Source organism: Bos mutus, chromosome 7 (genome assembly GCF_027580195.1).
Source record: "Bos mutus isolate GX-2022 chromosome 7, NWIPB_WYAK_1.1, whole genome shotgun sequence".
Lineage (NCBI taxonomy): Eukaryota > Metazoa > Chordata > Mammalia > Artiodactyla > Bovidae > Bos > Bos mutus.
The window spans coordinates 65907263-65933258 of NC_091623.1; the positions used below are offsets into that span (position 1 = coordinate 65907263).

Genomic DNA, 25996 nt, shown 5'->3' on the forward strand with positions numbered 1-25996 from the left:
TTTGAAAGGTTGCTTTGCGGTCCTCTATTCACCTGTGTGGCTTGCCAGGTGGTGCTAGTGGTAAAGAACCCTCCTGCCCATGCAGGAGACACAAGAGACAAGGGTTCAATCCCTGGGCGGGGAAGATCCCCTGGAGGAGGGCATGGTAACCCACACCAGTATTCTTGCCTAGACAATCCCATGGACAGAGGAGCCTGATGGGCTATGTAGTCCATAGGGTTGCAGAGGGTTGGACACAACTGAAATGACTTAGCACGCACACAAGCATTCACCTGTGTATGAAACATTTCTTTTGTTTCATTGGGAAGAAGTCTCTCTATGCCCTGCAAATACAGAAGAGACAAAGACATAATTCCTAACTTTTACTCGAGTTTGAAACCACCAGCATTCTATTACTCTTGGAAGCAAATTTCAAAACATGTCTATGACTCATTCCTCATTCACAAACTCTGTATTTTCTTCCTAAAAAGCTTGTTGACTCTGAGGAGCTTACTCCCTGAATTTTATCACTGCCCTGAAATCCAGAAGGCACCACAGATAAAGCAAAACTGAGTCGAGGACCCGCTGCTCACAGTGCAGATTTGTCCTCACTATCTATGACCCACATGCCCTAGAGTCACCGTGGGGATTAGAAAACCGTAATTCTGTCCTACGTACTGAATGGCTACAGAGCGGCCCTGGCTCCATTTCAGTGAGGGTGGCTTCCATCTTCCTACTTTCCCTCCCTGACCTTGTCAGCAGGATGGAGTGCTCTGCGCAGAGCTGGGAATGGGTCCTGAACAAGGCCAGTACTTCCACAGCCTGAGCGTTTCATCGTCTCGCTTGCTGGGCTGTGTTCAAGCCTCTCTTTCTACCCTATTGCCTCTTGTTCCTCCATCTCCCTCATTCCTGCAAAGCAGGCTACTTACTGCTGCCTAAAGTAGGGCATGATTTCAGGGTTTTTTGCCCCTGAAATTACTGCATGTATAAGCAAACTATGAAATTCTGAATCAAGTAACTAACTCAGGTCTCCCCTATTAACTGATATTTTGACCATGTTAGAAACTCTTGCAGGCCATTAAAACATACTCTAACATGTTTTAAAGCTATCCAATTCCTAAATTCCTGTGTTAATGACGAAGTTGACATTACTCTTGTAAGTAGGCCATTACTGTTATATTGTTATACTACCCTGTATGTTAAGATCCTCCTTGATATCAAGGAGGGTCTTTTTAAAAGAATTTATTTTATTGGAGTATAGTTGACTTACAATGTTGTATGAGTTTCAGGTGTACAGCAAAGTGATTCATATATATATGTATATGTTCTCATATACATTTTCATAGTATTTTCTATTATAGTTTGCTACAGGATATTGAATATTGTTCCCTGTATATACATAGGTCTTTGCTTGGTTATCTGTCTTACATATAGTAGTTCAGTTCAGTTCAGGCACTCAGTTGTGTCCAACTCTTTGCGACCCCATGAATCGCAGCACACCAAGCCTCCCTGTCCATCACCAACTCCCGGAGTTCACCCAAACCCATGTTCATTGAGTTGATGATGCCATCCAAGCATCTCATCCTCTGTCGTCCCCTTCTCCTCCTGCCCTCAATCTTTCCCAGCTTCAGGGTCTTTTCAAATGAGTCAGTTCTTCACATCAGGTGGCCAAAGTATTGGAGTTTCTGCTTCAGCATCAGTCCTTCCAATGAATATTCAGGACTGATCTCCTTTAGGATGGACTGGTTGGATCTCCATGCAGTCCAAGGGACTCTCAAGAATCTTCTCCAACACCACAGTTCAAAAGCATCAATTCTTCGGCGCTCAGCCTTCTTCACAGTCCAACTCTCACATCCATACATGACCACTGGAAAAACCATAGCCTTGACTAGACAGACCTTTGCTGACAAAGTAATGTCTCTGCTTTTCAATATGCTGTCTAGGTTGGTCATAACTTTCCTTCCAAAGAGTAAGCGTCTTTTAATTTCATGGCTGCAATCACCATCTGCAGTGATTTTGGAGCCCCAAAAAATAAAATCAGCCACTGTTTCCCCATCTATTTGCCATGAAGTGATGGAACTGGATGCCAATATCTTAGTTTTCTGAATGTTGAGCTTTAAGCCAACTTTTTCACTTTCCCTTTTCACTTTCATCAAGAGGCTCTTTAGTTCTTCTTCACTTTCTTCCATAAGGGTGGTGTCTTCTGCATATCTGAGGTTTTTGATATTTCTCCCAGTAATCTTGGTTCCAGCCTGTGCTTCCTCCAGCCCAGCATTTGTGTATGTTAATCCCAAGCTCCTGATTTATCCCTCTCTGCTTTTTTTCCCCTTTGGTAATGATAGGTTTGTTTTTGAAGTCTGCGAGAGTCTGTTTTTATTATGTGAATAGGAAGGTCTTAATTACTAGATAGACTCATATCAATTAATTCCTTCTGAAGCCCACTAACTTGTGTTCTATTGTAAAAAAAATTACTTTTGAAATAAAATACATTAAATATTTTTACATCCTCAAATGGTTTTTTAAAAAGTACTGTCATAAAGTAGGACACCCATTCTAATGTAAAAATTTGAAAGATAATAAAGGAATGAGAAAAATTTCCAAAGGCTAATCCCAGGAAAAAAACTGAAAAAAGAAAACACTGCATATGCCCCTTTTCTAAAACTGTATTATTCCATGTATATAGGAGTTTAGTTTCCACGCGTGTGTGCTAAGTCACTTCAGTTGTGTTGACTCTTTGTGACCCTATGGACTGTACTCTGCCAGGCTCCTCTGTCCGTGGGATTCTCTAGGCAAGAATACTGGAGTGGGTTGCCATGCTCTCTTGCAGGGGATCTTCCCAACCCAGGGATTGAACCCTTGTCTCTTGTATCTCCTGCATGGGCAGGAGAGTTCTTTACCACTGCTGCCACCTGGGACGGTTAACAGAGAATATTAAAAATCCTCCAAGGTCTTATCTCTTCTTGCAAGAGTGGCCTGATGAGATGTACCTGCTTTTATATCAAAAGAATTGCTCTATTGTAAGTCCTCATCACCTGAGAGCCTTAACACATTCAGAACTATCCTACTGGGAATTCAGCTCAATGCTTTGATGAAGTCTTTCTTCCTTACTGTCTTTAATGTGGTGTTACTTCTGTAGAGTTTCCATATAGATTAATTGTGAACAGACGTCATATTCATTTTTGGCAATCTCTTCCCTTGAAGAAACTAATTTTCTTTTTAATTTTTTGAACTGAATATAGAATTTTTCTCTTTGAAATTTCTTTAAATCTGATAAATGGATTCTGATATAATACAGCACACGAGTTCCAGTTCCATTGCTGCTGCTGCTGCTAAGTCGCTTCAGTCGTGTCCACCTCTGTGCGACCTCATAGATGGCAGCCCACCAGGCTCCCCCTGGTTTGTCCCTGGGATTCTCCAGGCAAGAACACTGGAGTTCCATTAGGTGGAAACAAATAATGGTCACATGTAATGGAACTACTGTGAAACAGTGTTTATCTTGTTTGTTTGATTATATTAAACATCTGCCTAAAATGTATAGAAGGTGAAGGATAAAACCTTGAAAGAACACAGATTTTAGGGAAAAAACACAAAAAAAGTTGACTTAAAGTTTGAAAGTAAAGTTATTAAATCTTCTTCTAGACTTGGTTCAAAAAGGAAAAAAACATTTTCAATTTGAATTGAATCTTTTTACTTTTTTCCAATTCAAAGAAACCATTCTTTGGAAAGAAGAGCAGTAGAGTGGGTAGCAGATATTATATATTAGTAACTAGTCACTGTGGTAAAAACATCAGATTGAGCAATTGCGTTTAGGTAATTACATTTAGAGCCACTGTACTGCATCAGTCATGATGTCTTCTTTAGATTTGTTTGTCTGATTGTCTTGATTTGTTTTTCTTTTTATCTCCCATAACTCACAAAGCAGAGAACACAGAAAAAGAGAGACAGGAATCAGTGACCACAGGAAATTTCTGGTTTCTGATGGAAGGGGAACAGAATACCATGATTAAGGTCTAAAGCTTAAGGGAAGAAGTGAAAGTCTGAGGAGTCACTGTAGTAGATCAACTGTGCTATCATAAAAAAATGTGAATTTCTGCATCTCAGGGCAGACATACTAAATCAGAATGTCTTTAAAAAGGACCTAGGAATTTAAATTCCACTAATTCTCCAGGTAATTCTTTGTATGCTAATATTTGAAATCCAAATGAAGCCAGTTTAGAGATTCTTATTCAAAAACACATACACCACCTGAATGATTAGGCCTTATTCTAAGAATACGCGTGTAACTTAAGATCAAGCTAAGTAACAACTGATAATCAGTAATATTTTGTCTGAGTTGGCACTGCTTTTTACCTAAGTATTTCATTTCTCATGAATCTTGCTGAATATTATGTTTTTGTGTTTATTTATCTTTTAGGAAGTACTTAATGAACTAATACTCATTAAAGACTTTCTCAAATGGAGAGGCATAGTTGACTAGAACATCTGGGTTCTGAAGCTAGCTTCAATATTTTGACTTCTCTGGGCTTTGGTTGTTCTCTTCTGTCAAATATCAGTTTAGACTAAATTAGGAGCTGTGAAGTTAAGGACAGTGGGTGGAACTGGCCTGGCTAATGCTTGAGGAGTGACAGGAGGTGTGGCTGCTGGAAAGGGGCTGGCACTCTGCAGCTCTAACCACAGGCTGCCAAGAAAGAATTCAAACTCAGGATTGCCTGCATGTCCAGCTTTTCAAGAGGTGTTGGAAATCCTGCTTGTAAGATGAAATCTGATTGTTAAATAGTTGCTACTAATGTAAGATATCTAACATATAGCACAGGCCAATACTTTAAAGAACAATGCAAACATTTTGGTTGGCTAGATTTAAATTGTAGGCTAATTCATGGCCTTGTTAAGATCCTTATTAGTTCCCAAATCCTGTATATCTTCTGTTTCACAGCTTTTCATATTGCCAAATCTAGGCACCTGGAGATAACCTAAGTAGTAACTAGGAGAAGCTAGTTGCAGTGTGTTTATTTATAGACTAAATTCTGCTTCGGTGTAGGACATTTATATTAGTTTCAAAGGGATGATGCTCACAAGGTATTTAGCAAAGCAGATGCCTGATGGTAGAAACTTAAATTGTCATCCTCATTTAACATGTCATGGCTAACGACTGTGTCTATGTAAGTGAGTTAAGATTAGAGAGGACTAAAGAGGCTGAGCAATCAGATTGCCTGTAGTTTTCAAGTCTATCATGTAAGTGGTAGGGCATATGTTTCCATGTCATGTACATATACAGTGAAGATAGCTACTTAAGACAAATAAACATTTCTGTTATCTCTTTTACAAATCAAAGTCTTCAGGAATTTCTATTTCCCTCTCTGTATAATTCATTCAGCCTTTGAAAATTTGGATTTTTTTCATCTTAAATGTTGCTGCCAAGTTGCTTCAGTTGTGTCCGACTCTGTGCCACCCCATGGACTGCAACCTACCAGGCTTCTCTGTCCATGGGATTCTCCAGGCAAGAACACTGGAGTGGGTTGCCATTTCCTTCTCCAATGCATGAAAGTGGAAAGGGAAAGTGAAGTCACTCAGTCGTGTCTGACTCTTAGCGACCCCATGGACTGCAGCCCACCAGGCTCCTCCATCCATGGGATTTTCCAGGCAAGAGTACCAGAGTGGGGTGCCATTGCCTTGTCCCTCTTAAATGTTAGTTAAGTCCAATGCATTTTGTTGAATATAAAAAACTAGACCATTAAATAAAAACTACAATGAGGTACCACCTCACACCAGTCAAAATGGCCATCATCAAAAAGTCTACAAATAACAAACGCTGGAGAGGGTGCAGAAAAAAAGGAAATCCTATTACGCTGCTGGTGAGAATGTAAACTGGTACAACCACTATGGAGAATAGTATGGCGTTTCCTTAAAAAACTAAAAACAGAACTACTGTATGATCCATCAATCCCACTCCTGGGCACATATCCAGAAAAAAACCATAATTCAAAAATATACATGCATCCCAATGTTTACTGTAGAAATGTTTGCAATAACCTAGACGTGGAAGCCACCTATATGTCCATCAACAGATGAATGGATAAAGAAGATGTGGTACATCGTATATATACACAATGGTACATATATACATATATATTTAGCCATAAAAAGAATGAAATAATGTCATTTGCAGCAACATGGACAGATGTAGACATTATCATACTAACTGAAGTAAGTCGGGCAAATACCATATGGTATCACTTATATGTGGGAACTAAAAAAGTAATATTAATAAACTTACTTACAAAACAGAAACAGAGTCACAGACATAGAAACAAACACAGTTGTCTAAGAGGAAGGGAGGGATAAATTAGGAGTATGGGATTAACAGATATATACCACTATCACATAAAATAGATAAACAGCAAGGATTTATTGTATAGCGCAGGAAACTATATTCAATATCTTGTGATAATCTATAAGGAAAAAGAATATGAAGCTGTACACGTGACACTAAAACAACATTGCAAATCAGTCATAGTTAAATTTTAAAAAGTCTATTGTATAATTTCCAAAATCTACTTTACATACATATCTGCAGTATTGACATCACATTCCCACACATATTTAAGTATACAGATAAAGTTCAGAAAAATTCCTTCAGTTGTATTTAGTGGTGCTTTCCCAAAGTTATTGAATTTTTACCCCTTGTGTTGAAATCCTTTTGCTATACTCAAGTCCTGGAAAACTTTAGAAGTTCCATTTGGCATTGTACTTAATACTAACTGACTCATTTGATATTTCCAAATTATTAAAGGCCTGAATATTTATAGAAGGGTTACCACCCTCTCTGCTCATTCACTCATTTTCTTTTTTTGAGAAGAACTTTACTGACTGGGGGACGCTTTCAGGGTACATTGAAGACATACTTGGATTGAGATGGGCATCCTTGTTCTGCCATGAACTCTAGGATTTGGGTAGTAAGACCTGGCATTTGTTGATTCTCTCTGTGCCAGATGCTTTTTGAACATTAATCATAACCTCACAACCATCCTGCATTACAAGTGTATTCCTGTATTACAAGTGAGGAGATTGAGGCTTAGAGATAGTAAGGACTTGTCTGAGTGATCAAACTGGGATCTGAACCTAATTCTGTATGGTTCCAATGTTCATATCCTGTGCATTACTTCCTGGTGCCTCCCAGTATTCCAGAATGGAGAGAGGGTTTTCTCAGCCCCAGTTTTCTCATCTGTAAAACACGGGAGTTGAACAATATAATTACTGAGGTCTGTTTCACTTTTAACATCCTATGCTGATATTTCAGGGCTTTCTGTTACAGAGAGTATGACTCATTCTTAGGCGAAACCCCCTTTGGATGTTTTCAGATACCTCAGATCCTGGCTGAGATTTTCAAACAGGATGTTGACAGATATACTTAATATTAATCTTGTCTCCTGTGGTATTTGGATTCCTGCCAATTCTTTGTCACTCAAAACAATGGAGAGCATTATTTTCTCTGTTCTTCTGTTTTCGCATAAGCCTGCTCTATACTGTTTCTCTTCCTAGTCCTGAGCCATGGTTTTATATTTAACCAGACCTTTGACTTAAAAAAAAAATCTTTATTTGCTCATTTGTACAACTATAATACAGATTTCCAAGCCTTTTTTAAAATCCACAATAATCTAGGTTTTCTTCAAAACATCTTGTAAAACGATGTCACATATTTCTAAAACTGGACAAAAATGATAAGGTGATGTCAGAGGATCACATTGCTAGTTTCCAAGTGAACTAGTAGAGTTAGGGAAGGTAAAATTTAAATTCTCTCCATATTATCTATGAATCTGAAATAGATATACATACTTGCAAGTATCAGTACTTCTGATTTTATAGGGATACTTTTTGAGCTCACATAGATTAAAGTATTTGGAATTCTAAGCTGCATCTCAACTAATGTCTGCATCTTAGATACTAAACCAATTTGTATAAAAGTTAGAAATGTATAGATAGAATTGCCCTTGCTACTTCTACCCTGGGATTAATCTATCTAATGATTAGGCTTACAGAGTAACAAAACAGAACAATGACAACAAAAAATAGCTCCTTGATTATCTCAGGACTGTCTAGCTTTTCTTTTGAGATAGTAAGGTTCTAAGACTTATTCTGTAACTTAGAGGCTTTCTCTATTTTCTCTGAAAATATAATGACATCAGATAATTGTACAACTTAATTTTGAAAAAAAAAAAGAACTTAAAAATCTTCAAATAATAATTATTGTAACCAACACTCTTTATGGTTTGTTTCAGCCTTAGTAATTTACACAACATCTTTTATTCTCATTCCTGATGATGATGGTCTGTTGAAAACCAACATTTGCTGAGCTTTCTTTATGCATGACAATAGCACTAGATATTGTGGGAAGACACAAATATGCTAAAGATGCTAAAGCTCTCAAAGGGCTTATGGTATAGTAGGGAAGAAATGAACCAAAATTGTTAGGTAAGCTGAAAGATGATAAATACCATTAAAAGAGCATAAATAAGTGCTTAAGGGGAATCTGAAGAGCTGGGCCTTTCACCTTGGATTTGAAGATCAGGAAACATTTTGAAAGGGACATCAGGAATTAGGGGAGGGTGTTCCAGAGAAAAGAAACAAAACCAAGATCTTCATGACTTTTGTTATTTGGTCCATTCTTTTTAAATTTGCTTCTGTATCCACCCCCTCTAGTGCATATCTCTCACCACGGTTAACTCACATTTATCATTTAAGACTGAACAGGGGCCTCATCCATCAAGATTCCTCCTCTATCCAGTAGGTTAAAGATTCTAACTCAGTTCGATTGAGATAAAGTCTTCTCAAGTCCTTCTCAAGTCTTCCTCATTTTATTAATTAATCTCCTGCCACTTATTTTCATAAGTTAGAATCCTAGGACTCATCTATGTTACCTTCATCTCCTTCCTTAACCCCCAAATCTAGTTCATCTCCATGTCTAATTCTACTCCCAAAATAATGTTTAAATCTATTTCAGAATAAGAAAAGATATATATATATATACACACACACACACACACACACACATATATACACACACACACACACACATATGACATAATAGTAACAAATCTAATATCCCTGAAGTGGAGTAAGTAAATGAAGAGCAAAGTGGCAGGGGGTGAGGGTGTAAAGATACACAGGGACTAGATCAAAAGTAATATTTCAATAGTCCAGGTGAGAGGAATCGGGAGTGTGGACCATGAAAATAGAACTGAAAATTAAATACTGTTCAACTATAAAAAGGAATGGAATTTTAATGTGTGTTGCCACATGTGTAAAGCTTAAAAACATTATATTTAGTGAAATAAGCCAGAAACAGAAGGATAAAACTTATAAGAAGGACCTATAATGGACAGATTCACAAAAACAGAACGTAGTATATAGATTACCAGGGACTGAAAGAAAAGGGGAGTTGTTATTTAATGGGAACAAAGTTTTTGTTGAAGATGGTGAAAAAGTTTTAGATATCTATAGTGCTGATAGTTACACAACATTGTCAATGTGTTAAATGCCACTGAACTGTATACCTATAAATGGTTAGCATGATAAATAGCCCATTATGTGTATTATACTACAACAATTTTCTTTTCTTTTGGCCTCCCTGTGCAATGTGCAGGATCTTAGTTCCCCAACCAGGAATCGAGTCCCTGCCCCCTGCATTGGGAGTGCAGAGTCTTAACCACTGGACTACCAAGGAAGTCCCTACAAGAGCTATTGTAAATTAAATCCATTTTCTCCAGTTCTATTTTCGTGGGCCACACTCCCGATTCCTCTCACCTGGACTATTGAAATATTACATTTGATCTAGTCCCTGTGTATCTTTACACACTCACCCCCTGCCACTTTCCTCTTCATTTACTTACTCCAATTCAGGGATATTAGATTTGTTACTATTATGAAAATACATCAAACTGTTTCCCTAAAACATCCCTATACGTGCTATTTTCTTTTGGAGTGTGCTCATCCTCTTCCTTTCTATATGCTTGACTGCTACTCATAGTTCACATTTCAGTTGAAATATCATCTCCTTCTTAGGAGGATTTTGCTGATCTACCTCGTTAGAATTTTCTCTACTCCAAAATTTATTTTATGTCATATAATTCCATGTAAATTCTTCGCTGCACTTATCCTAATTTGTAACTTTTTATTTATTTAGCTTGAGTAACAGGGAAGATGGTGGTGCACTGCCTAAGATGGGAGAATATAGGGGAAGGCCATCTTTGCAGCACGGTTAGGTTGAAAGAGAAAATATAAAATTAACCTGCAAACAAATGAATCTGGCGTTAAAGGGAGAGACTTGGAGATACACATTTAGAAATTACTATACTATAGGTGATATTTAAGGCCATGAGAGTAAATGAGATAATCTAGGGGAAAACTAAGATTCATAGGAAGAAGGGCCTCTGGAGCAGGTTTAGAAGGTCTTCAAAGGTTCCATAGAGTAGAATTCAACAAATTAGAGGAGTAACCAATATGGAAGAAGAAAAACCAGGACTCTGTGATTTGACATCAGCCAAGAGTGGGAGGGAGGTGAGGAAGTGAAGACACTGCAGTTGTTTCCTTTGGAATGAGAGTGGGAAAATGGTGCCAAGTGATGAGGAATCAAAGGAAGCTCTTGCAGAGATGTGAGATACCAACATGTTCCTATGCAGATAGGAACGAGTCAGTAGAGAGGAGTGTATGATGCAAGTGTGAGATAGGGTAGATAAGTGATGTGCCTGGAGAGGTGAGAACCACGGGGTCTGGAGCACTAGTAGGAGGACAGCGCCTGGAATGAGAGGAGCCACACTTCCTCCACTGCTGACAGAGGCAACCAGAAGAACACTGGTGACAGGAGGAAGCAAGAACTTAGATTTGGTTGGTAGTGGGAAGGTGAGCATCTCCATTTGATGAGCTGTGTATACTCGGGGAGTTACAGGTGAGGTCATCAGCTGGGCGTAAGTGTGGAGGAGGGAAGAAAGTTGGAGAAGAGGCAGGAAGGGACGGAGCACTTGTCTTGGAGAGGGAGAAAGCTACCTACTGAGAAAAGATCATAGCTGTTCCGTGGGGAAAAGTTAAATGCTCATCTGAGCTCTGTAATCATACAAAGTGAAAGCACGATCAGGCAGGCTTTGTTATTGTGTCAGCAGATGTGAAGAACAGAGAGAGAGGACTTCTACCAGATACTTTGTCAGGTGATGAAGAGAGCGAAGATGAATAGATAAAAAGAGGTAAAGAAATAAATCTAGGAAGATATCCTGAGGCCAGTTCATGGAGGACTCTGAATGTTGGGTTAAGAAATACGACCTTTATTTTACAGACAATGAGAAGGCATTGAACTATTTCTCACTATGAAAGTGACATTATCTAAATTATACTCCTGTATAACTAACCTTCCTTTAATGTAAAGCACTGAGATGGTTAACAACAGCAACAAAAGACAACCCAGTATGACCACTTGTGAAGGATCAGGATTAGGTAATCAAGATCTAAGTGAAAGTAAGCAACAGTTGACTTGAACCAGACCACTGAAGGTTAAATTCTTAAGAGATTTTGGTGTCTTTGGCAACCAAACCAACTGGATGGGAATATAATATCAGGCTACAGGGAGGGAATCCTACAAGCTGAATTGGGATGAGGCAGGATATTACTTAAGGTACTTGGCAACAGCTGTACATCAAGGGACATATTGATCAAGCACAGAATGAGTGAGAACCCAAGAGTCACCTTGCATATTGGAACCAAATAAATAATCATAAAGCTTTTGGTCATTGATAGGGCCGGAGGAGGTTAGGAAGTGTTCAGGAAGTAGTATGCATGATGGGCGGTGTTAGAGTACCTCAAGGCATAGACTGGCCAACACAAGGATGCTGGGTGGTAGCCTAAAGTGCTAAGTAGGACAGGGAGGCCAGCCCGTGTAGAGTGTAGATCAGAAAGGACTTTGGAATCAATGTTCAGTTCAGTTTTATAGGATGGGCCATTTTAATGATAATGTTTGAAAATGAACCCTGAGTGCTAGATTTTATGCCATCTAAATATATGTGTTTACCATCAGTGTGTGTTAAAAAGGTGAAAAGTCATAAAATAACATAGTTGGAGGTAAATCAATATCAGCTTATTAAAATATGGTATAGAGGAATCAGAATATTTTTAAAAAGAACAATTCTTTTTATTCAGAACTTTTTTTTTTAATTTATGGCATGTGGGATCTTAGTTCGACAAACATGGATTGAATCGGTGCTCCCTGCAGTGGAAGTGTGGAGTCTTAACCACTGGCCCACCAGGGAAGTCCCCTGGTAATACTTGAAATCAGTCCTTGGATGTGATAGTCTCCTTCTACCAGGGAGCCAGGAGCTGTGCTAGTGGTCCTACAGATATTACTGGCAATCTGAAAGTACAATCTGTTTCCTGGTAAATCTGCCAGTCAGGTTGGTTTTAAATTTTTAATTTTATAAGCAAACTTTTTCCAATGCCTAGCAGTTCATGACCATATTAAGCAACAGAGAACTAGGACAGAATTCCATTAAGTTTTATTCCATGTCCATCCATCCAACATTTTATGACCATCAAGTATCAGACACTGTGTAAGCTGTAGATACAAAGGAAAAACAAAATGCATTTCTGTTTCTCTTCAGGGAGCCCCTGGGCCTATCCGTAAAGAAAGGTAAAGAGAAATGTATATAATAGATGTTATGATATGGTATGCACAGAGTTTATGGGTGCATAACTCATGGGAAGGCTAGTGAGTGGGTAGGGAGATGGTAGTGGTGATGGGAGTGGTCCCAAAACACTTTGTGAAGAAGGATCAAAAGACAAGAAGGGGAGCGTCGGGAGGGGGTAAGGGGTTTAAGTATCTTAAAAAGAGGAAATAACTAGTGCAAAGCCTTCATGAAATGAGCAGAGCGGCACTTTGGGGGAAATTTCTAATAGTTGCACATGGCTATAACATTTCAGTTAGGTTTGGACCTCATTTGTCTCATGCGGACTTTTTCTCTCTAGTATAATCTTTATATATTATGTTCGTAACCCTCCCTTGATTTGAAATTCAATCAGTATTTTGTTTTTACTCTTGCTTAATGTTTATAAGCAATGTGTTTAATGGATGCATGTAATAAATTCAGAACTAATACATAAAATTTCACTAAAATAGAAATATATGTGTGAAATCAGTCATTTTGAAAAGGATAAGAATATTAATTTATTGCCTTAAATTAAGCAAGAAGAAAGTTGATGTAAGTGATACAATAAAAGACTAGTAAGTCTTTCATTTTTCTTTGGGAGTGTTTTTAAAGCAGGACCAGCTTCCCTGATGACTCAGAGGTTAAAGTGTCTGCCTCCAATGCGGGAGACCTGGGTTCGATCCCTGGGTCGGGAAGATCCCCGGAGAAGGAAATGGTAACCCACTCCAGTATTCTTGCCTAGAGAATCCTATGGACGGAGAAGCCTGGTGGGCTACAGTCCATGGGTCACAAAGAGTTGGACACGACTGAGCGACTTCACTATAAAGACTTTTTATGTAATATTAATTAAAATTATCATCAGCATATGCTGATGATGAAGGAAAAAAGAAAACGTCAAGCAGTTTCCATTTCCTTAGAAATTTCCTTAGAAATGCCTTAGAAATTTCCTTAAGAATTTATTCTGAAGTGAATTTTTAGCTTCTTGATGCTGCTTTATTGACAAAGAAATGAAGGTACTTAATTCTGTTTGCCAATATTCCCATATATACATCTTTGTTTAGAACCAGTTTCTCCTAAATAAATTACTTCCCTTTGGCTTTAGATCAGAAGCAACCTCAAAATTTTCTCAAATTTAATTACTGACTCTTGGAACTTACACGGAAAAGTTATGGTTGTAAAAAAGAAAAGATCAGCCACTTGCATCTGAGAATGTTTATAGAATTTAGATGGATTATGCAAGGTCTGCTTCTAATATTTTCTCTTCTGATGATACAATTTTAAAAAATAAGCACTGATTCTTACTTTCAGAGTAGTCAGCTCTATATTTCCCTCATGGTCTCCCAACATTTCTCTTGGATTTGTGGTATTAATTATATTCCACTAACCTTCATTTCTAAGATTCTAAGACTTATCTGCTAAGATCCACAAATAACATTAGGTAAATATGCCATTTCCACTCTCTCATGCAATCCTATTTGAACTATAAGTATTCTGAAACTACATTTAGGATTCTGTAATATGGTCCTCGGAGAAGGCAATGGTACCCCACTCCAGTACTCTTGCCTGGAAAATCCCATGGGCTGAGGAGCCTGGTAGGCTGCAGTCCATGGGGTCGCTAAGAGTCGGACACAACTGAGTGACTTCACTTTCTCTTTTCACCTTCATGCATTGGAGAAGGAAATGGCAACCCACTCCAGTGTTCTTGCCTGGAGAATCCCAGGGACGGGGGAGCCTGGTGGGCTGCCGTCTATGGGGTCGTACAGAGTCGGACACGACTGAAGCAACTTAGCAGCAGCAGCAGCAGCAGTATGGTCCTGGTTTCAAACATTTTGGGATATGAATGTAAATTTTATTTTAATAAATGTTTTGATTTTTAGTTCTGATAATACAATCGCTATAAATATAAGACATTAAAACTTTGAAATGAGAAGCATTCTGCTTTTAAAACTCCAGGTAATCTTTTAAAAAGGTTATATATGAATTAATTAGCATTATGTATAACTACAAATAAAAATGAATAGTGTCTGGTTGTGGCATACATTACAAAAAGTAAAAGCATATTGAAATTAACTATCTTTTGTCAGAAATTTAGTTAGCTACATAGCATAAGATGAGAGGCCTTAGCACTCATCTTGGGTTAGAAAAACCTACTCACCCTAAAGAGCTATCAAAAGTGTTACTCTGGCTTGAAAGGGACTATGTTAAATAGCTGAAGTCAGAATCCTGGCATACACAGTTCAGTGTGATAAAAATTTTGCTATCCAATAACCTAATAAATATTAAAAATAAATAAGATCATGGCATCTGGCTCCATCACTTCGTGGCAAGTAGAGGGGGAAAAAGAGGAAGCAGTGACAGATTCCCTCTTCTTGGGCTCTAAAATCACTGCAGATGGTGGTTGCAGCCATTAAATCAGAAGACGACTGCTTCTTGGCAGGGAGGCTATGACAAACTTCGACCATGTGTTAAAAAGCAGAGACGTCTCTGCCGACAAAGGTTCATATAGTCAAGGCTAAGGTCTTCCCAGTGGTCACATACTATGCTGAGAGCTGGACCATAAAGAAGGCAGAGTGCTAAAGAATTGATGCCTTCAAACTGTGTTGCTGGAGAAGATTCCTAGAAGTCCCTTGGAAGGAGATCAAACCAGTCAATCTTAAGGGAAATCAACCCTGAAGACTGATGCTGAAGCGGAAGCTCCAGTATTTTGGTCATCTGGTGTGAATAGCCAACTCATTGGAAAAGTCCCTGATGCTGGGAAAGATTGAGAGCAGAAAGAAAAGAGGGCATCAGAGGATGAGATGGCTGGATAGCCTCACCGATGCAACGGACATGAACTTTGGCAAGCTTTGGGAGATGGCCAGGGACAGGGAGGCCTGGACACTGCAGTCCAGGGGGTCTCAAAGAGTTGGACATGACTGGGTGACTGAACAACAACCTTATAAATTTAGGATCTTTTAAGATCATACTAGGTTTCTATAGAATGAAATACATTTTATCCTATTGACCCAAGTCTTGTAATGCTTGTTCTGCCTTTGAGGACTCCTAAGAATTCTTGTTTTCATCCATGCATGAAACATACATGTATCTCTCCACCGTCTCTCCTGCATCCTTTTATTGCCTTGACCTCGGAGATTCGCCTCAGAGTTATAATTGATCACTTCCTGAAGATACAAATTCTGTTTGTGGCTGAGAGCATTTCTCTTTTCTGTTTGACAAGTTCTATTCAGAATTCCCTGAAACAGGAAGAGGGCTCCCTCTTTATTCACTAGAAATTGCTCAGGAAAAAAAAGGGACCTTTGTAAAATGCTAAGGCTGTCATCCTTGTGGGGCAGATGTTCTAACAGTCTGCCCAGGTTGAAATGACAGCTTGTCACGGCAGGACTTCAGGTCTTCCTGGAAAATCACAGGGACATTCTCTGATCATTTCTGGGATTAAGGAAAGCATCTGCAGAAGAGCAGTGGTGTTTTCAGATCTTGTAGGCACTGATTAGTATGCCAGCATGATGAACACTCTTCTCCTGGATCCAATCCATATTAAACAAATCAGGAATAATATTGTTCCTCTTTCTTTACCTCTTTCTTTTCTCTTAGTTCTATGTTCTTTGTCCAGTATCAAATTGTGGTTTAATTTGATTGGAAAAAATTAAAGGTGTAATAGGGTAATAATCTGTTCCAAGGTAGTATATCTTTAATAACAAATATTCTTCCAGACTACTACATTGCATGTAGGTATCTAATGTATGCATAAGAACATAAACCTAACACAGTCCCACTGACCAGAAAGAAATCCCATGTCTTCAAACAGAAGTTTCCCACCTGTCTGGTATAGTCTGGTCCTGTGCATCTTTTCTAAATTTGATCTGATGAGGTCAAGCTCCCCTCACACCCCTCATTCCTCCAAATTTATACATATGACTGATGTAGCCGGCCTGTAACTTCACCCTTCTATCAGGAAACATTGAGTCATTAAATAAAATAGCATTGTGGTTTCTGGGGAATACACGAGAGAACATTTTTCACTTTTTCTACTTTGGCACCAAGAGTTTTTTGTAGCAGGAACAGCTGCACCAGTATCTATAGCTGACTGACAATTGTTTGCAACCTCAAGCTCTCCAATTCATCTTGTGTTGACAAATCTCCATCTGCTTTGTTTGACAAAGGAGTGCTCAAAATTTCTCTGTACATTTCTAATTTCTTGGAAGGACGTATCTTCCTTCTCCGCTCTGGTCTGGGTTTTCTTTCTTTCTTTCTTTTTAAAGCAGTATTTCCAAAACAGCACATTCTCTTCTGGTGATCATAACAGTTTCCAAGGTTAACTAGGAAACCTTTGAAATTGATCAAGCTCTAATTCCCATGTGCCTTGTCTGACATTTAGCTGGTGCTTGCCCTTTCATCCAAACTCTCTGGATACAGGAGCCAGGAGACTTAAAAAAAAATAATAATAATAAAGCTATTCCTAAGGGATAGACAGAAGGAAGGGAGCACCATTTCCTGATAATAGTATAATTCCAAAATTAGTCTCAGAAACAAAGGAGGGAGGGGGCCTTGACATCATTGAATTCCCACAGCTGGTATAGCTAGCAAATACTGGCTGTCACCCAAAAATTTCAGAATGAATCTTCTTACCCTTTGTTAATTATAAAATAAATAGATTTCCAGACTTTTTGCAAGGAAGGGCTTGAATATGCAGTTTGAAAATGATAGGGAGAGAAAGAAGAGAAATTTTGTACTTTCCTCACAAGATAAAACTGATCTTCAGTTCATGGCTATCTTCGCCAAGTTTATGAACTTTACCTAAAATAGATTAAAGGGGACAGTGAGAGGTTTGTTGTTTCGTTTTGGTTTTCTGTCCAGAAACTTTTTGCATCTTCTCTCTGGTAATATCCTCTAGTCCTTGACCTTTGGCACATGACCCAGATGTGGCCTCTGATAAAATCCTGTTGTCTTAGGTGCAGCAGGTGATGCATGGATAACATTGTGGTACAACTATAGTCAATCACATGTCTTCCTTGAGATTTCTGTATCGAATCTGTGAGAAATAAGTTGTATTCCCTTTGTCATCAGTTAGTTGCTTAGTTGTGTCCGACTCTGCAACCCCAAGGACTGTCACCCGCCAGGCTCCTCTGTCCTTGGGATTTCCCAGGCAAGAATACTGGAGTGGGTTGCCATTCTCTCCTCCAGGGGATCTTCCTGACCCAGGGATTGAACTCAGGTCTCCTGTGTTGGCAGGTGAGTTCTTTACCACTGAGTGGGGAAGACTTCTGTTCCCTTTAGTTCAGTACAAATTAAGGTTCTTTGGTTGCAAGTATAAGCCTAAGCAGACTGCTTTAAGCAAAAAAAGAAGTTTATAGGAAGGATATGAGAAAGCTCTCAAATATTGAAGGAATGCTTAACAACCCAACCTTGTGAAGTTTGTCAAATATCAGAAGCTCAGAGACAATTTCTTCAGGGAGCAGGGCCAGACCTACAGGGTGAATTAACTCTAGCTTTTTTCTGCCCTTCTTCATTCAACTCAGTTCAAGATTCACATTCCTGAAAAAAAAGCAAGTGTCATTGGCTCAGTTGGTCACAGGCCCTTCCCTGGGTCAAGTAGGAAAGGGACAGTGTGACTGACAGTCCCAACAGACCACAGAGAACAGGAGAGGCATAGTTCCCCAAAGGAAAACCATGCTCCTGTTACTAAAAGAAAGGGATGTTGTTCTGAGCAGGCAGAAACTGATGTTCACTAAAGATTGACAAGTCAAGACAGCCAGAGGATCTTTCCTGATCTGTGCCTGCAAGAGGTCAGATGGGGTCAAAGAAGACTCCAGAAACTCTGTGCTCAGCCTCACTGCCAGCCTTTAGTTCAGTTCAGTTCAGTTCAGTCACTCAGTCGTGTCCGACTCTTTGCGACCCCATGAATTGCAGCACTCCAGGCCTCCCTGTCCATCACCATCTCCCAGAGTTCACTCAAACTCACGTCCATCAAGTCGGTCCAGACATCTCATCCTCTGTCGTCCTCTTTTCCTCCTGCCCCCAATCCCTCCCAGCATCAGAGTCTTTTCCAGTGAGTCAACTCTTCGCATGAGGTGGCCAAAGTACTGGAGTTTCAGCTTTAGCATCAGTCCTTCCAAAGAAATCCCAGGGCTGATCTCCTTTAGAATGGACTGGTTGGATCTCCTTGCAGTCTAAGGGACTCACAAGAGTCTTCTCCAACACCACAGTTCAAAAGCATCAATTCTTCGGTGATCAGCTTTCTTCACAGTCCAACTCTCACATCCATACATGACCACTGGAAAAACCATAGCCTTGACTAGACGGACCTTTGTTGGCAAAGTAATGTCTCTGCTTTTCAATATGCTATCTAGGTTGGTCATAACTTTTCTTCCAAAGAGTAAATGTCTTTTGATTTCATGGCTGCAGTCGCCATCTGCAGTGATTTTTAGAGCCCCCAAAAATAAAGTCTGACATTGTTTCCCCATGTATTTCCCATGAAGTGATGGGACCAGATGCCATGATCTTCGTTTTCTGAATGTTGAGCTTTAAGCCCACTTTTGACTCTCACTTTCATCAAGAGGCTTTTGAGTTCCTCTTCACTTTCTGCCATAAGGGTGGTGTCATCTGCATATCTGAGGTTATTGATATTTCTCCCGGCAATCTTGATTCCAGCTTGTGCTTCTTCTAGTCCAGCTGCCAGCCTTAGCAGCTCGTAAATTTCTTTTTGGTTAAACTAGTTTCATTTTGGTTTCTGTCACTTGCAACCAACAAAGTCCTGAGTGACGTCTAGTTTTCACATGAGTTATTTTTAGGCCTACAGGTCTCTACAATGTCCTTTTGAAAATTAGAACCACTCCAGATTTGTACATATAGAATAAGAAAGATCTTTAGGGATCTTTGTGCAATAAGATCTCTAAGCTTTTCAGGGACTCCTAGGAAGTTGTTTATCCTTGAGGGAACTTCTGAAATCAATGAGAAGGCTTTGGCTTTGGGGTTCTATTCCAGGAAGTGGCTCCATTTCAGGAAGAACTCAGTGGACAAAGGAAGAGGCAGCCTGATGGGTAATCTCTAAATGAGACAAGGGATTATAAAGATAAATATAAGCTATTACCATGAGGTAAATACAAAAAATCCTGAGGGACTTGTTACACTTAGAAAGTACACCTTGAAGTTATTATTCGTATTCTCTCATGGTCCCTACTGTTAATTTCTGGTGGTTATTGGTCTAGGTGTAAAATACCCTACCATGGAATAGCTTCTTTAAGGATTCGGTAGGAGTGCTTAAAAGAAAGCTTCTTTCTGCAAATGTAGGGATAATTATGTGGGTGGGGAAATCTCCACCTTTTGTTTCCCTGAGTTCTTGTTCCTTTCCAGCAAGGCAGTAACACCCTTGGCAACAGTAGGGAAGTGCTGGCTGCCTTTTTGTGTTTGACCAAATATCAAACCAAGCTTCATGCAGTCTGATGCCAGGTGGTGAGCAGAGCTTATAACAAAGTCCCAGTGGTTCAAACTGTGAGAACCCAGAGTCCTTGTTACTGTCTTAGGAAATTCTAGGTAGACTGGTAAATAAAAATCTGTGTTCAGTGGTGGAAGAAGTATGTGCAGAACTGTTGGTCAAGTAATTGATTCCTAGTCTGAGGAACACCAGCCTTTCAGAGAGCTGAGAGACAGTAGAAGAGGAGAAGGACTGCATTGTTTAAAAAACCAGACACAAATGGACAGCTATTCAAGACTAGTCTTACTCCAATAAATAGTAACATGACTGGCTCTCTAAAAGCTTGGAATTCTACCAAGGCAAGATTTTATTTAGGCCCAAAGCATTCTCATTAAAACATACTTACACTCGACAGGGTGTTACATCTTTGCAAGGATTGTTTTAATCACTATGTTATTTTTCTAACTGAGATAAAATTCTCATAACATGAAGTTCACCATGCTAACCGTTTTCAAGTGTGCAATTCCGTGGTCCTCCTATATTGACAGTGTTGTGCAAGCATTGTCACTACCTTATTCCAGAACATTTTTATCACCCTCAAATCCCATTTTTCTTAACATCTAGTTGCAATAGGAGTTTTTCTCCCAAGAAGGTTTGGGAAAGGAGTAATAAAAAGGAGAGGGGGTTTGGGTTGTGTGCCTGGGGATGGACATCATGATAAAAGATACTCTTTAGAATGCTGGTTAGAGTTGGCTCTGGGGTTTTGTCAAAGAGATGTATCTCCTGGCTTTCATGATGGTATAGGACAGCAAGTCCTATTCTTAAAATTAATGAGATAGTGTTTAAAAGTAATTTTCAGTTCAGTTCAGTTCAGTCGCTCAGTTGTGTCTGACTCTTTGCGACCCCATGAATCGCAGCACGCCAGGCCTCCCTGTCCATCACCAACTCCCGGAGTTCACTCAGACTCACATCGATTGAGTCAGTGATGCCATCCAGCCATCTCATCCTCTGCCGTCCCCTTCTCCTCCTGCCCCCAATCCCTCCCAGCATCAGAGTCTTTTCCAATGAGTCAACTCTTCGCATGAGGGGGCCAAAGTACTGGAGTTTCAGCTATAGCATCATTCCTTCCAAAGAAATCCTAGGGCTGATCTCCTTCAGAATGGACTGGTTGGATCTCCTTGCAGTCCAAGGGACTCTCAAGAGTCTTCTCCAACACCACAGTTCAAAAGCATCAATTCTTCGGTGATCAGCTTTCTTCACAGTCCAACTCTCACATCCATGCATGACCACAGGAAAAACCATAGCCTTGACTAGCTGCTGCTGCGAAGTCACTTCAGTCGTGTCCGACTCTGTGCAACCCCAGAGACGGCAGCCCACCAGGCTCCCCTGTCCCTGGGATTCTCCAGGCAAGAACAATGGAGTGGGTTGCCATTTCCTTCTCCAATGCATGAAAATGAAAGGGAAAGTGAAGTCGCTCAGTCATGTCCGACCCTCAGCGACGCCATGGACTGCAGCCCACCAGGCTCCTCCATTCATGGGATTTTCCAGGCAAGAGTACTGGAGTGGGGTGCCATTGCCTTCTCCGATGGACCTTTATTGGCAAAGTAATGTCTCTGCTTTTGAATATGCTATCTAGGTTGGTCATAACTTTCCTTCCAAGGAGTAAGCGTCTTTTAATTTCATGGCTGCAGTCGCCATCTGCAGTGATTTTGGAGCCCAAAAAAATAAAGTCTGGCACTGTTTCCACTGTTTCCCCATGTATTTCCCATGAAGTGATGGGACCGGATGCCATGATCTCTGTTTTCTGAATGTTGAGCTTTAAGCCAACTTTTTCACTCTCCACTTTCACTTTCATCAAGAGGCTTTTAGTTCCTCTTCACTTTCTGCCATAAGGTAATTTTATGTCACTGAAAAGTCAATCCTGTGACTAGCCTGCCTCAAAAGTGTCTGGCTCTGTTCAGACTCTGAGTCCTCGAGAAGCTTGCCCTGGGATGTACCTGTACTACCTGGGAGTGTCATCATCTTCTTGTTTGACTTGTTCTTTTTTTATTAATTAATTTTCATTGCAGTATAGTTGTCTTACGATGTTGTATTAGTTTCTACAGTACAGCAAAGTGAATCAGCCATATGTATACATGTACCCCCTCTCTTTTTGCATTTATTTCCCACTAGGACACCACAGAGCACTGAGTAGAGTTCCCTGAGCTGTGCAGCAGGTTCTCAGCTTTAAACATAGTGTATATATGTCAATCCAAATATCCCAACTCATCCTACCACCCTCACACTTCCCGCTTGGGGTCCGTGCATTTGTTCTCCACGTCTTTGTCTCTTCTATTTTGCAAATAAGATCATCTATACCAACTTTCTACATTCCACATATATGCATTAATATATGATGTTTGGTTTGGGAGAGTGTCTTCTTAATGAGAGTAAAACCAAGAAATGACTTAACGTTGACACGGCTTTCAGTGGGACATTGGGAACTTGCCTGTGGGATAGAGACACACGTTATTTGATATACCAGCTGTGCATATTAAGAGAAAATAATTAAAAGGGAAAAAAATCCAGAGGAGTGCATTCCCTTTAGTGTGCTAGCTTGAAATCTACTAACCAGGTCCTGAATGTTCTGGTCAAGGATTCAAGCTTTCATCATAGCAGGTAACTTGATGCTAATGTGCCAGGACTCAACTCACTCACGTCCTTTACAAAGTAATTTTCTGCTCCAAAACCAAAGGAAGCAGATTGACTTGAAATATAGCCTTAGATTTCTGCATACTAATGTTTACCAAAAGATGGACTCAAGCTTTGAATGGGTACAATAGGCATTTCACTGAATTCTGTGAGTAAATTAAACTGTAAGCACTTCAGGTGCCAGCTGTGGGAAAGAGGCAAGGAATCAGCCCTGGACTGTGATTATTTGCACAGAGTGAAAATCAACAAGCAATACTCAGACGGTAAGTAAGTTTCCTGCTGTGCCAGTTTTATAATAAAGGTGTTTTTCTTTTCAGTTGAACTTTCCACTGACTTAAATCATTTATTTCCTTGGAGGTTATTTAAGTATGAAACCAGTGAAATCATTTTTATGTGTTTATGTGTTTAAAAAAAAAGTTTGGTAGCTCACTGCTCCATCAATTTGAACATGCTTAAAAGTATCCCTAGTATTCTAGGGTATTCCTCTGATCAGAAGAGTTGAATGGCAACCTTTTATATAGTCTTACTTAGAAAATGAACCAAACTGAAAAATTGTGCACATTTGCATAGAAAGAGATTGTAATTTATTTGAACCCATCTCATTAATCTGCTCATTATAACTGTAGGCACTGGCTTGTAACTAAGAGAAGTAGCTTTGTGTTAATGCAGATAACATGTAATTTAGAATCAGGGACTAAAGTCCTGATTTGAGTCCCTTTTTCCCCTCTTGCAATTTCACTTGTTACCATAAAACTGAACTTCAGAGTTGGCAACTACGATGTCACATGATGGAGGCTGCAAGGAGTCTCCTTTCCCAAAGTGGTTCACTCTATTATGGAGTCTGAAGTTTTACCATTGGACATTAATTTCTTGGGTCATGAAGGTCTTTTGTTCATCAAGAAGAATCCACTTAAAAAGTGCAAATACTCATGGATGGGTGATTTGTTAAGCATTTTATGATATTTTAGCTTGATCACTAGCTGAGAGGAGGTTGGACATGTTTCTTTCCTGCAACAGGCTAGCCCTTCCTGTAAGACAGTGACCCAGTGTCTTCTCCCAGTCCAGTCCTGTACTTCTGGGATCCACCAGTCACAACATCCTCCCATCCCACCCTTAGTGCCTTCTGCCCCTTCATCCAATGGTTGGTGCATAACCAAGCTTGTCCAACCATACTTTCCCCACCTCCAGCTACAAAGATAAACTCATGGGCTCGAATAAGCACCCAACCCAAGCCAAGACAAGGTACCTTCTCATACTTTTCCTAACTAAAGCTGGTAGGAAAACACATTTTTTTCTTCTTCTCTGGAGAAGAAATAAGTAGGGCAGCCCTTGGTTGTTGTGGCTATGTTTTCAGTGTCTCCTGACATCCCTCTTGAGGAAATGAAAGTCTCACTGCAGAGAGAAGCAGAGAGACACAGAGTTCCCTGATGGGATTTGAGTCCCTGAATCTATGAGACTCTAAGGCTGAGCATGCCCTTTCTTAGTTTGTCTGTGTTTGTGCCAGGAAATCACCCTTTCTTATAATCACCCAATCATAAACTGTTATGGTTGAGGGTATCTGTCATTTGCAAACAGAGGTCTGAAAACCAAAAACTATCATTTTATTAAAGGACACAAGAGTAAGCAGGAAAGGAGTGGTGTTCTGGTCAAGGAATGTGTGTGGGAGGTGGGTCAACCCTAATTGTTTGTGGTTAAATGGGAGCCATTGTGTGTTAAAGTTACCTACATCTTTTCAGACATTACTTTCAAATCAGTTGAGAGGTAGGGCAAGGTGACCAAAGTCTCTGAGAATAAGAGCTCATGTTACTCTGGGGCCACAAGAGCCTTGATAATAATTTCCTGGGCACAGGGTTAGGCTGTTTGGAACCCATAGGAGAGTAAGACTGTGCAAATATATGGTTTAAGAGCTTCAGGCTGTATGTCTATCTACTGAACCAGTTTCTCCAACATATAAGAAAAGCAATACATAGGTTTTATAGGGAGTCAGTACTTTCATCCATAATTAACCTTGGAATACTTGACTTTATTTAAATTTATATCTATTCATAATACTTTAGGTTTTTTGTTTTTTTTCCTGCACAGGTAATTTTCCCCTGCTTTAGACAGAAATACAGAGACAAAAGTGGGCAAAGAAGCAAAGGTGGAATTTAATGTTTTCTAACATCCCCCACGATTGTTATAGTCCTGGTAACCCAGTAGTATCTTAATTTTGACCTATCAAAATATCAAAGGGACAAAATCATCCTTAGATAGCAAAGGACATTATTTTTGTGAAAATGAGAGTAACAAGAATCAGATAACTTGCAATAAAATCTTTTTTCCACTAGATTCAAAGTTCAGTTGAGAAATTGAGAACTTCTCTCAGATGAGCAGGAAAATTTTCTCCAGCATCCTGTGCAATCATTGTCAGCTTCCTATCATGCAACTGATTTGAAATCTGGCTATGATGCCTTAGAATAAAGACTTTTAAATGGATAATATTCTCTAATGGGTTTTACTCATTTAGGTTTCATGGTGGTAAAAGCAAATTAAGCTATATTGTTCTGTGGAAAGAGAAAACCATGTGTTTCAAGGTGATGGTGTCACATGCCATTTCCATCTAGGGAAAGTGCTATTCAAAACTGAAAATTAAAACCAAACTCATATTAAACACTTTCCCATACTGTCAGGATGCTGGGAGTGTCTCACTTTCTACAGCCACCACATCACCTACTTCCTCCTCCTCCACTATTTCCACGTTCCTCCTCTTTTTCCATAATTATTTATGAGTAATAGAGGAAGTGAGAGTAAGAACAATTGCATGTTCCTGGCTTTGCAAGAGTGCCGCACATCAAAGGAAGACATTCGTCCCAGGGAACCAGAGTTTTGCAGGAGATCCACCAGGCAGAGTGAGATCTGCTCTTGGTGCAGAGAAATTGCCTCACTGCACCAAAGCTGCATAAGCACCCTGGGGTGACTGCCCAGGCGTGGCCACACACATCTAACCTGGGGCCAGGTAGCTTGTGCTTATTCTTGTGGAATCCGTAAATGTACTAATACCTGCTTCAGAGGTTATTCTGAGAATTAAATACACATGAGATGCTTAACAAAATGCCTGGTGTGTCGTATCAAATGTTAATTCATATTATTGCTGATGATGACAATCTGAGGGTCCCTGCCCCCTCCAAGTGTGTTTGTCATCTCTGAGAGAAGACTTTAAAGCATCCATACCAGAGTGGCTATTAACTTTTCC

At 39.7% G+C, this 25996-nt stretch overlaps 1 protein-coding gene across 1 annotated transcript in view; it reads right to left on the reverse strand.

Annotated features, from left to right (window-relative positions):
• CCDC192 (coiled-coil domain containing 192) overlaps positions 1 to 25996 on the reverse strand; it is a 212291-nt gene that overhangs the window by 38471 nt on the left and 147824 nt on the right. The window lies entirely within an intron of this gene.